Below are 12,745 nucleotides of genomic sequence, written 5' to 3' on the forward strand. Positions count from 1 at the left end.
GGTGGTGAGGAATACTGTCGCCTGCAGATGGTCCCACACTGCATGGTCAGTGATGGGAGGAATCATGCGGAATCCTGCAGGTGTGTGCAATCACTCCACAGCAGTGAGGGCTGCCCCAGAAGTGACAAGTGGCTGTGTGGCTCTGCAGTGCACTATAGGGAGATTAGAAGCTGCTTCGGGGAGCTTGGACAATGAATCATGATTTTCCAAGGCACCTGTTTATTGTCCTTCAGAGCCCTGCTCTCAGCTGCTCACTGTCATTTTATAGGAGTCCTTTACAGTTCATTAGATAGTTCTAAGAGCAAATCCTATATAGCACTGTCTTATGGCCAGGTGCCTTCTGTCTTGGGAATGCAACAGAGAGCAGAGATAAATAGATTACAAGAAGGCTTGGCACATGGCACTCACAGAGATCTATGGTGGCAGGTCATGGGGAGGGGAGGAGGAGATGTTGGGGCAAACTCCACAGAGCAAGGATTTGGGCATAATCAAGTAAGTCCGTAAGTAAAGTGTGGTCAATGTAGGAAATGGACACCAAGACCTCTGAGAACAGCCCTTCCCTTTAGCTACAGCCACTTTCCGTCCCCTTGAGGCACCTCACCCTACCATCTGGCAGTCTTTCAGCCATGTGCCTAGATGACAGTGAGACTTCAAGTTCTTCCAATATTCATGGGTTATTTTGGTCAGGCCACCAGTATGGAAATAACTATTATTATGTCCTGTTTTTCTACCTACACACCATATTTTACTATAGATATGTCATTGCATGTGTGACCTGATGACACACCCCCTGAGGTCCCTAAGAGTACCTGGGTAAAAGATACAAGAAGGTGGTTTTATGTTTTATAGAGGCCCAAGTCTGGTAAATGAAAGTCACTGGGGAAGGCAGGGTATAAAAAATCTGGAGAGTTCTCAAAAGGGATAATGAACGCTACTGCTGGTATTGAGCTTTTACTCCCTTAATACCCTTGAGAAGGTGCTGATGGGGACATTTTGTATTTTCTTGGTTTATAAGTTTTCTGTGCAAAAGAATGGTATTGCTGCTTAGAGCAGCAAGCCTCTGAATTAAGTCCAGGCAAGAAGGGTCTTGGGCCAACTCTGAGGACATGGGACTGATCTGGGCTAGAGATTACCTCTTGCTCAGTATTGAGGAGCCTCTAGAACTTGTACCCCACTCAGCTGGTATGTCGAAGAAAATGCAGGAAAGAGACCTCAGAACAGTGGAAGAAAATGCAATAAAGAGACCTCAGAACCCACAGGAGGCAGAGTTCCCATGGGAGAGCAATGTGGAAAGACCTCATTCATCTTGTAATTCCACCCCAGACAGGCTGTCTGATGGACAAGGACACCCTGCCAACAAATCTGGGGTGGGCAGGTGCTTTATATAGCGGTACCAAAGGAGCTGGGAGACGGTACTAAAGTCGCCAGAAGGACAAATGCTTCCCATGCTGAGGGCCCCAATGGCCAGTCAATGGCAAACAGAGAAATAATACAGTCCACACTTGCCAGGCACTGAGCATGGGAAGGTGAGTGAGGGCCACTGTCCTTTGTTCTCCCTCCCTCTGTGAGATGGGGTGGGGGTGCTCCAAAGCAGCCCATCTCCATCCTCAGCTTGGCCACTCCATGAGCCTGAGTCAGACATAAGCCTACACTGGGTGGAGGGGAAGGAGGGTGTTACAAAGTGAATGTTTTAAGAGGAACATGACTGAATTTTAAAGAACTAAAATGAGATTCTTTATCTATCAAAAGAGACCTGGAAGGTCTGGAAGCTTGATGTGCCATTGAGGTAGCTTCCTTCCAATAGAAGGTGGGGGCGGGGGTTAAAATGCAGTCCCTGAACACCAGTAGAACCATCATCTACATAGGAGCCAGAGCTAGCACCACGGCTTGCACCAGATGGGTCTGTTCACAAGTTCTCTCTCACACTGAATTTTCATCTCCTTGAAGGCAAGGATCACGTCTGCATCCTCTCTCGGTTGCCTGCAGGAGTCTTTTCCAGAAGGTTTATCGGCAAACACCAAGTTATCTTCTTATCTAACTGTGGCCCCCATGGAACTGAATTCCTTGGAGGCAGAGGCTGTCTTAGTCTGCCCTGTGACCCCAGCTTTAAGAACGGGATCTAGAACAGAGGAGTCACTCGACAAGTGCTAGTTGTAGAAATTATAGAAGACGGATGCCAGCTGTGGGAGGCTGAATACAGTCAGTCCGTGGGTTACAAACAAGATAGATTCTGTAGGTTTGTTCTTAAATTGAATTTGTATGTAAGTCAGAACAAGTGCATTTACCCTGTAGTAGCCTCCGTTTGTAAATGTGAGGTGCACATAAGTTGAATGTTTGTAACTCAGGGAGTGCCTGTAATGATCTCCCAAATATGCTCACATCCTAATCCCTGGATCCTGGGACTACGTTAATTCACAGGTCAAAAGGTACTTTGTAGATGCAAATTACATTAAGAACCTTCAGATGGAGTTTCTCTGGATCACTCAGGTGTGCCAAATGTAATCATAAGGGTTTGTCATGTGTGGGAGAGACAGTAGGGTCAAAATTCAGGAAAAGGAGTTGTGAGGACAGAAGAAAGGTGGGATGGTGCTCTTGGAAGGCGGAGGGAGGGGCTGTGAGCCAAGGAATGCAGAAAGCTCTGGAGCTAGAAAAGGTAAAGAAATAATGTTTCCTTAGAGCCACCAGAAGGAATCTGGCCCTAAAACACCTTGGTTTTAGACTTCTGGCCTCCAAAACTGAAAGACAATAAAATTGTGCCATTTTTAGCGACTAATTTTATTAATGCATTACAGCAGTGACAGGGAGCTAATACACCAATAGACCATAGACATCCCAAAGGCCCAGAGTAGACGTGGCCTGGAATGTCCTGGACTAAGTCCCCAGGGTTTACCCCTCAGATGGTAAATATGGAGGCCTGGGAACCGCCCGGTCTCACGCCATCACTATCACACTCGTATGACCTTGACACTGGCATATGAGCTTGTGCTCTCTGGATGTCTGTCTCCTCACTTAAACTTCTCTGCATTCTCTTCATACATTTTTCATGCATTATCTTCCCTTATGTTTTTGAGGATGTTATTGATGTTTTTTTCCTGTCCCATCTTTGTTTCTTTTAAGTGCATTTCCCATTTATTTGATCTCTGTCACATTCTAGGCCCTCTAAAGTGTCCGATAACCCTTGGTTTTCTTCTCATACTTAAGAGCGATCCATCAAAAGTTGCCAGGAAGCCCTGAACACCACAGGGCAGGGGACCCACCCTTGACACTGTTGACAATTGTAAGCCACAGGACCTGGTCATCCATGTGAGTCACATTTGCAGAACCCAGGACAGGGAAGGGGGGAGAAGGCGTGAAGTGAGAACAGATTAGAGCTGCATAGCCATCAGCAACCTAAAGAGCAAGAAGGGCTCATTAAAAGAAAATAATATTTATTTGGGACTAGGGTCTGGCAATGGGAATATGCATGCTGTAGTAAACTATGTTCATATTGAGGGAGGCAAAGAGGACAAAGGTTTTTACAGAACAATTGAGGAGAATTACAAGTATCAACAAGGTTGATGCCTGGCTGAGGCTGCTGTGCAGACGTCCTTGGAGGAGTATTCTGCACAGGAGATTGTGAAGGCCTTTGTGTGAGGTTGCAGTTTCTGCAGAGTCTTTGTGATAGTTTTTTTCATCAGGCAGTGGTGCCTGAGAACCTTTCTCTTTATGGCTTTTCCTGGCTCTACTTGTCAGAGGTGTTTTCTTTTCTTTTAACAGAAGTGACTACATTTTGATTCTGATAACTTTCACATTACTCCCATTTTCATATAAGAAAGCAGATATTAACCTGACCTAGACACAGCTAGTCAATAATGAAGGAAAAAGTGAGTTTAAGAGCCCTGTGTTTTGTTTAAGGGTGAGGATCTTTGACCTGTACCCCTGGCTGGAAGAGGAAGGTAAGTCTGGAGCAGGAACAGTGGCTACACCAGGGGACATCTGAGTGCACAAGTTTCACAGAACGTATGAGAAGCAGCTTCGGGCTCAACTCACAGAGCATTTTCAGCATCTGCCCTCAGGCCCTGAACATGTGAGGTAGACTCTCGGGCCATCCTGAGACCGTCCTCACCTGCAGCATCCACTGTGGGGAGTCCTCCTGTCAGTCTATCCAAGTCTCCAGTTCTGCAGGGACATACAAGCAATTCAGCAGCCTGCCCACACTTCTGCACGAGTCTAAACTCCTTCTCTGGGCCTACAGACACCTCCATGAACAGGCACTGTGTGGCCTGCTACATCTTCCACGGTGCTCCTTTACCCCAGTCTGTGTTCTGACTGAGGCAGCAGTCCACAGCAGGCCCATTTGCCTGGCTGTCAGAAACTCATCCTGCGGAAATCCTGCCTTGCCCCCAGCCCAGCCAGGCACCCCTCTCTCTGCTCGGGCAGCACCCTCAGCCTCTCCCACCAAACAACACTGACATACAGTCTCAATGATTTGTTTATGACTAGACTCTAAAACAAGACTGAGTGTTCCCAAGGTTTCCTTCCCCCCTCGCTCATTAGGACAGCAGTAGCTTCACACTCAAAGTATGTGTGTTGCACCCATGTTTTTTTAAGTGACTTAACCACTTTGTTGCTCCTGTTTTCCAGGTCACCCGAACATCCTGCTGGTGTGCTGGTGTCCTATGCTGGTTCCCACCGAGAGGCCATGTGCTGGTCAGGTCCACACAAACACTGGTCTGCTTGATGGTTCATTCTCTTGTGTGACCATAATTAACTGGCAGACGAGCTTACATGTCTCAAGCTTATGGAGTGTTTCTCTCATGAAGGGGTGTCAGATTATGTTAAATACTTTCATGCATCTATTGAGATAATCATGGTTTTCTTCTCCTTTATTCTATTAGTATGGTTTATTACATTGACTTTTTTTTTTTTTTGTAGAGACAGAGTCTCACTGTACCGCCCTCGGTAGAGTGCCGTGACATCACACAGCTCACAGCAGCCTCTAACTCTTGGGCTTACGCTATTCTCTTGCCTCAGCCTCCCGAGCAGCTGGGACTACAGGCGCCCGCCACAACGCCCGGCTATTTTTTTGCTGCAGTTTGGCCGGGGCTGGGCTTGAAACCACCACCCTCGGCATATGGGGCCGGCACCCTACTCACTGAGCCACAGGCACCGCCCACATTGACTTTTTTTTTATATGTTGAACAAACCTTGTACTGCTTAGATAAACCCAACTTGGTCATGTGTATAATAATTTCATCTACTACTAAATTCAGTTAGTTTTGCTGAAAATTTTTACCTCTGCCATTTATAAGTGATATTTGTCTACAATTTTCTTGAGAAGTTTCTGTCTATTTATTATTGTAGTAATAAGGGCTTCACAGGATGAATTGAAAATTGGTCTCTCTTTTATCTTTTAAGGGTTTGTGAAGGATTGGTGTTGGTTCTTTAAACATTACATTTGGTAGAATTCATCAGCGAGGCCATTTGGGACCGAGTTTTTCTTTGTGGAAAGGTTTTTTGTTTTTTTTTTTTTTACTTACTAATTAAATATCTGTACTCGTTATAGGTCCATCCTTATTTTCTACTACTTCCTGAGTCAGTTTTATAGTTTTTAATCTTTCTAGGAATTTGGCCCCCGTCTTATGTAAGTTATCTAACTTGTTGACATATGGTTTGTTCAAAGTATTCTCTTACAATCTTTTATGTCGTTAAGCTCAGTACTAATATCCCTTCTTTCACTCCTGAGATTGGTTACTTGATATTCTGTCTTTTTTCCCTTAGAAAAATAGCTCAAGGATTGCCTATTTTGTAAATTTTTTCAAAGAACTAACTTTTTGGTTTCTTGATTTTTTGAAGTTGTTTTCCTGTTTTCTGTTTCGTTTATTTCCACTCTAATCTTTTTCATTTCCTTCATTCTGCTTCATTTGGGATTAGTTTTCTAGTTTGGGTCTTCTTTTTCTATTTTCTTAGGACAAAATTTGGGGTTAGTGATTTTAGATTGTTCTTTCCTCATAATATATTTGAGGTCAAACAATTAAGTTCGTGAACTTATTCTAGAAAAAGTGCTACACACCTCATTGCTGAATATCACTATAGTCACCTTCAAGGTATTCACCTCAGGCAACTATGCATCATTACCAGTGCCCGGTACACCCTTCACAGCAATGTTGACAATTAAGTTCATAAACTCATCCTAGAAAAAGTGCTTTGAAGGGTGGACTAAGCACTGGCATTAGTACATACCTTCCCAAGGGGAATATTTTGAAGGTGACCATAGTGGTATTCAGCAATGAAAAATATAGCACTTTTTCTAGAATGAATTTGTGAACTTAATGGTCTGACCTTATGCATTTATAGCTATGAATATTCTTTTAAGCCCCCAGCCCAGCCAGGCACCCCTCTCTCTGCTCGGGCAGCACCCTCAGCCTCTCCCACCAAACAACACTGACATACAGTCTCAATGATTTGTTTATGACTAGACTCTAAAACAAGACTGAGTGTTCCCAAGGTTTCCTTCATCATATAAGTTTTGAAGCATCATATAAGTTATTGTATGTTGTGCTTTTATCTTTGCTTATCTCAAAATATTTTCTAAGTTCCACTCGGATTTCTTCTTTGACCTATTGGTTTAAGGTTGCATTTAATTTTCACATATTTGTGAATTTTTTGTAATTTACTTCTGATGATGACTTCCAATTGAATTGTGTGTGATCATAGAACATACCCCATATGCTTTAAATCTTTGCAGTTTTTATTGACCCTTGCTTTATGCTTTAGCATATTATCTATCCTGGATAATTTTCCATGTGCACTTGAGCAGGACTCATGTTTTGCTGCTATTGGGCAGAGAATGTCTACTAGTTAGTCTATAATACTGCTCAGATCCACAGTTTTCTTATTGCTCTTTTTTTTTTTATTGTTGGGGATTCATTGAGGGTACAATAAGCCAGGTTACACTGATTGCAATTGTTAGGTAAAGTCCCTCTTGCAATCATGTCTTGCCCCCATAAAGTGTGACACACACCAAGGCCCCACCCCCTCCCTCCGTCCCTCTTTCTGCTTTTCCTCCCCCCCATACCTTAATTGTCATTAATTGTCCTCATATCAAAATTGAGTACATAGGATCACTTTACCCACTGTTGAAAGTATTGAATTGTCTACAGTTCCTTCATTGCTGCTAGTTTATGCTTCATGTACTTTGGGCTCTGAAGTTAGGTGCACATGTGTTTATAATCATTGTATTTTTCCTAATGAGTGATCTTTTATTGCTGGAAAATTTTCTTCTTTAAATCTTATAACTTTTATTGTTTTAAACTTTCATTTTTTCTTATATTGATAGAGTCACGCCAACTCTATAGCTATTGACATACTATGTGTGCATATATGTGTGTGTGTGTTTCCATTCTTTTACTTTCAACTCATTTGTACATTTTAATTTGCCTCCTATAGAATAAGTTGAACTTTGTTTAATTGTATGATCTGAAAATCTTTATCTCTTTCCCTCATAGTTTATTCACATTAATTTTACTAATGATACGATTGGATTTACATCGGCCATTTTTCTTTTTTTTTATTGTTTCAGGTTAATTGAGGGTACAAATAATTAGATCACAATGTTTGCATTTGTTAGGTAAAGTCACTCTTATGATGGTGTCCCACCCCCAGGAGGTGTGCCATAGACTCCAACAATGTGCCTATTAAGAGGGAGCACACCCATCCCCCTCCCTCCTCTGATTTTCCTGCTCCTTCTTTCCCCTGCTCCCATCTCTAATTGATGAGAATTTTTCTTTTATGTGGGTGTTTATTAGATCATCTACTGGCTTCATATTAGAATTTAGTACATTGGATTCTTGCCTCTGTATTCTTGTGATACAAAGAAGAATGTATTCCAACTCCATCCAGGTTCAAAGTAAAAGATGTAAAATTCTGAAGTTAAAAAGTACAATATGTAAATCGAAGCTTAAGGTTTAGCAGTAGATTTGCACTGGCATATAAACTGATGAACTTGAAGATGGAGATTCCAGAATCTCAAAAATATAGAGAAAAAAAATTAAGAAAAATGGATAGAGCTGTAAGAGACATTTAGAACACTAAAAGCACATCAGCATATATGTAATGGAAATACCAGATGGAGAAAAGAGAGAGTGTCAGAGAAATTATTTGAAGAAAGAATGGGGTGGGTGTGGTGGCTCAAGCCTGTAATTAGCACTCTGGGAACCTGTGGTGGGGTGGATTGCTTGAGCTCAGGAATTTGACATGAACCTGAGCAAGAGCAAGACCCCATCTCTACTAAAAATAGAAAAATTAGCCAAGCATTGAGGTGGGCATCTGTATTTCCAGCCTCTCAGGAGGATTGCTTGAGCCCAAGGATTTGAGGTTGTTATGAGCTATGACACTAGAGCACTCTACCCAAGGTGACAAAGTGTTAACACTGTCTCAATTAAAAAAAAAAAAAAAAGAAAGAATGGCTGATACTTCCTTATTTTGATAAAGAATCATAATCTACACATGCATGACAGTAATCTCTTGGTAGAAAAATATGCAAAGAAATCCATATCTGCACACATCATAGTGCAAATATTGAAAGCCAAAGATAAAGAGCAAATTTTCAAAGCAATAATAGAAATAAATGACTCCTCATGAAAAAGGGAAGCCCGATTACATCAGCTGACTTCTCACCAGAACCATGAGAGCCAGAAGGCAGTGGGACCATGTATCCGTACTACTGAAAAAAAAGATTAAAATTCCAGCCAAGTTTATATCCAACAAAATTCTCTTTTACAAAAATGACGACCCAACAGACGTTTCCTGATAAATAAAAACTGACAGAGCATGTTGTTTGCAAATCTGCCTTAGAAGAGATACTAGTGGCAAGAAGGCAGACAGTATTTTGAATCCACAAACAAGAAAACAAAATATCGATAAAAATAACTGTGTAAATGATTATTTTTTTAAAAGTTCCAAATTACTTCTCTTTTCTTCTTCAAACTGAGTTAAAAAGTAAGTACATAAAATAATACTCATTATTTCATAATAAAATATGACAATATTATATTAATGATGATTATACTGTTGGGCTTCTGACATGTGTAAATGTCATGTGGTTGAAAATAACAACAGAAAGGCAATGGATAGAAAAATAAAACTATTGGAGTAAGAAGAGGACACCAGATGGCAACTGGAATCCAAAAGAACTTGAAAGAATCAGAAATGTCAAGTAGGGAGCATAATATAATGAACTCTATAAATACATGGTTACTCTCCTTCTGTCTCCCAAAGCCTTTATAAGACATGAGATTACATAAAGCAAAAGATATGATATATAAAATAATAATAGCACAAAAAGGGAAGGCAAGAGAATGGAGCTATATAAAAGCAACATTGCTGTATTGCACTAGCATTAAGTTAATATGTGTGTGCATATATATGTGTGTATGTGTACATATCTATTATACATAGTAAGCTGTGAAATGACTCTGAAAATAATAATGAAAAAATATATTTAAATTTTTTGAAGAAATTAAAGTGTTTCACTGTGAAATAACTATTTCATCAAAATGAAGCACAAAGCTTAAGAAAAGGACCAACAATGACATGAGACATAAAAAAAAAAGAAAGAAAGAAAGAGGGGTGGAGCAAGGAGGTGGACTAGAGACAGCTCCTTTGCATCTGTGTGCAGTGATATTGGAAATAAAGGACTCCAAATACCTATGGCTGGCAGGCCCTTCCCAGAAACATCACATCAGGGGGCACAGGGAAGCAGCAGGAGACTCTAGGAGCACAAGATGAGGTCGGAGCAGCAGAGAATCAGTACAGAGGGTGAGGATTTGCCTGCAGCAGAAGCCGGCCAGTTTGGCAGCTTTCAGACAGAGAGGGCCTCCCCTGATGACCTTTTTTTTTGTTTGTTTGTTTGTTTGGACCTGTGAACTTGATGTAGCTACCTTGGGAGAGCTTAGGTAAGCAAGCAAGTGATCTTGGACAGCACCTAGGGGCCAGGATTGAGACACTGCATGCACCAGAGCTCTTTTTATTTGGCTACTGGCCAGAAGCAGCCATTGTGGGACAGCAGCCTTGTAGAATCAACCAACCCCCCACTTGTCTTAGTGGGAGGTCGGTTCTGGTATGCCTGCTAAGCAGGGCAGCAACCTTTGGGGAGACTTGACTGACACATGCTCTCCTGGGAACTCACTGCATGGCAAGGGACAGGGTTTGGAAAGATCGAGGCATGTCTATTAAGCAGGCTCATGAGAGGTTCAGATACCCAACCCTGTGGGAACTGAAGGCAAAGAAATCTGGAGGATGGAACCACATCTCCTCAGAAAGATAAAGGCTTCTAGCCCCATTTATATAGCTGTATCAGCATCATGATTAGCCTCTCATAATCCAGAATGTCCCTGTTGTCCAGGAAATATATAATTTTTTCCCCTTTAAAATTTTTTTTCAATTTTTACCCTAGATTGTTCTTTTTCTTTTTCTTTTTTTTCTTTGTAAATATAATTTTTTATTGTTTCCTTCTTCAATACTAAGGGCTCCATATTTGCTAGTTTAGCTGCTCCTGTTAATCTCCAATTTTATCCCTTAAGGTTTTGTGTTTATTTGTTTGTTTTGTTTTGTAGCATTTTTATTTCCTTCAATAACAAAGGCTCCATTTTTGCTATGGTTTTCCTACTGCTTTTATTCTTTCTTTCCTCTCCATTTCTCTCATTTTCTATATCTTTTTGTAAGGACTTCTCTACTTTGCTTATCTTTACCACATAAATTTCTCAAATAACAACAGAAACATACCCCCTCCTTTTTTTATATCATATACAATTTTATTTTCAATTCTCTTTACATACTTCTATTATTGTTATTTCTTTTTTTTTCTGATCTGTTTTACTCTTTGACAAGTTGTATTCAATTTATGGGACAGAGCCTTACTCTGAGGCCTGGGCTGTGCTACAGCATTGGCCTGGCTCAAGAAGACTTTCATCCCCTGTTATAGGAGGGTCTTCTAGATTTGGCCTTTGGAAGCCTGCTAGCAATAGATGCTTGCTACAACAAACTGCTGTTTTTCTTTTTGTTTTTGCTTTCTTTTCTATTTGGTGGAGGTGGGGTCTTATTTCCATTCAGGTTGGCAACAAGCTCCTGACATCGAAGGACCCACTCAACTCAGCCCTCAAGAGGCTGGAAATTGTGGGTGTGGGTCAAAGCACCGTACTGAATACCACTTTTACTCTTGTCTCTCTTTTTCTATTCTTTTCTCTTTTTGTCAATCTTTCAATTTATCCCCAATTTTATATTTCTTTTATTTTTTTTATCTTTTCTCCCATCTTGCTCTTCACTCTTCCCTTTCTTTTGCTCCTATAACAAAAGCATGCTTCAACACCTAAGGACAGAGAAAAGGTAACTTAAAGAGGAGGAGGAAGTGAAAGCAAAAATAAGAGTAAGAAATCAGACGAGAAGAAATCACCCATGAGGAAGAAACAACAGAAAAATCCTAGCAACATGAAAAACTAGAACAGAGGAACCCCATAAAGAGATCATGAGATAGTTACTGCAGAGGATTCCACCTATAAAGAAAAGTTAGTAATGACAGAGAAGGAATTTAAAGTATGGATGGTTAAAAACAATGAAGGAAATTGCTGAGAAAGTGGAAAACAACAAAAAGGAAATCCAAAAACTGAACCAAATAAAGGATGAATTGAATTACGGGGGCAGAGCTATTGGGGTCAAAGCAGATTTCTCAAATTTCATTCAGTAAGGTGATTAGAACTCCACCACACTTATCAGGGAAGATTGATGGAGAATCTTCCTCATGGGTGATTTCTTCTTGTCTGATTCCTTACTCTTATTTTTTCTTTCACTTCATCCTCCTCTTTAAGTTACCTTTTCTCTGTCCTTAGGTGTTGAAGCATGCTTTTGTTATAGGACCAAAAGGAAGAGAAGAGTGAAGAGCAAGATGGGAGAAAAGATAGAAAAAATAAAAGAAATATGAAAGTGAGGATAAACTGAAAAGTAGGTGATCAAGCCAGAAGGCAATGGTCATCTAATTTTAACCTTCTAAAACAAAACAATTTTCAGCCCAAAATTCTTGATCCTGCTGACCTAAACTTTAAAATTGATGGAGAAATCAAATCTCTGACGGATATTCAGACATTGAGGAAGTTTGCCACAACAAGATCAGCTCTACAGGAAATACTTAGTCCTATTCTCAATACTGAACATCACAACGAACCACCAACAAACTACACACCAAGAAACCAAAGGACAAAACCTAGCTTCCACAATGATGGAAAAGATAAAACTAAGCAATTGACTTTCATAAAATAAGGTGAATAGAACTCCACCACACTTATCAATTATCTCAATTAATGTTAATGGCTTGAATTCCCCACTGAAGAGGCACAGGCTGGCTAATTGGATAAAAAAACTCAAGCCATCCATATGCCGCCTGCAGAAAACACACCTAGCCTTAAAGGACAAAGCAAAATTCAGGGTGAGAGGATGGAAAACAATATTTCAGGCAAATGGAAATCAGAAGAAAGGAGGGGGTCACAATCTTATTTTCAGATACAAGTAGATTTAAAGCAAATAAAGTCAAAAAGACAAAGATGGACACTTCATATTTGTCAAGGGAATAATACAACAAGAGGACATTGCAATTCTAAATATTTATGCACATTAAATATTAAATGCTCCCAGATTTATGAAGCAGACCTGAATTGGTCTGAGCAATATGATAACCTATAGCACTGTACTAGTAGGGGACATTAACACTCCTCTT

This window comes from Nycticebus coucang, chromosome 7, assembly GCF_027406575.1.
Source record: "Nycticebus coucang isolate mNycCou1 chromosome 7, mNycCou1.pri, whole genome shotgun sequence".
Lineage (NCBI taxonomy): Eukaryota > Metazoa > Chordata > Mammalia > Primates > Lorisidae > Nycticebus > Nycticebus coucang.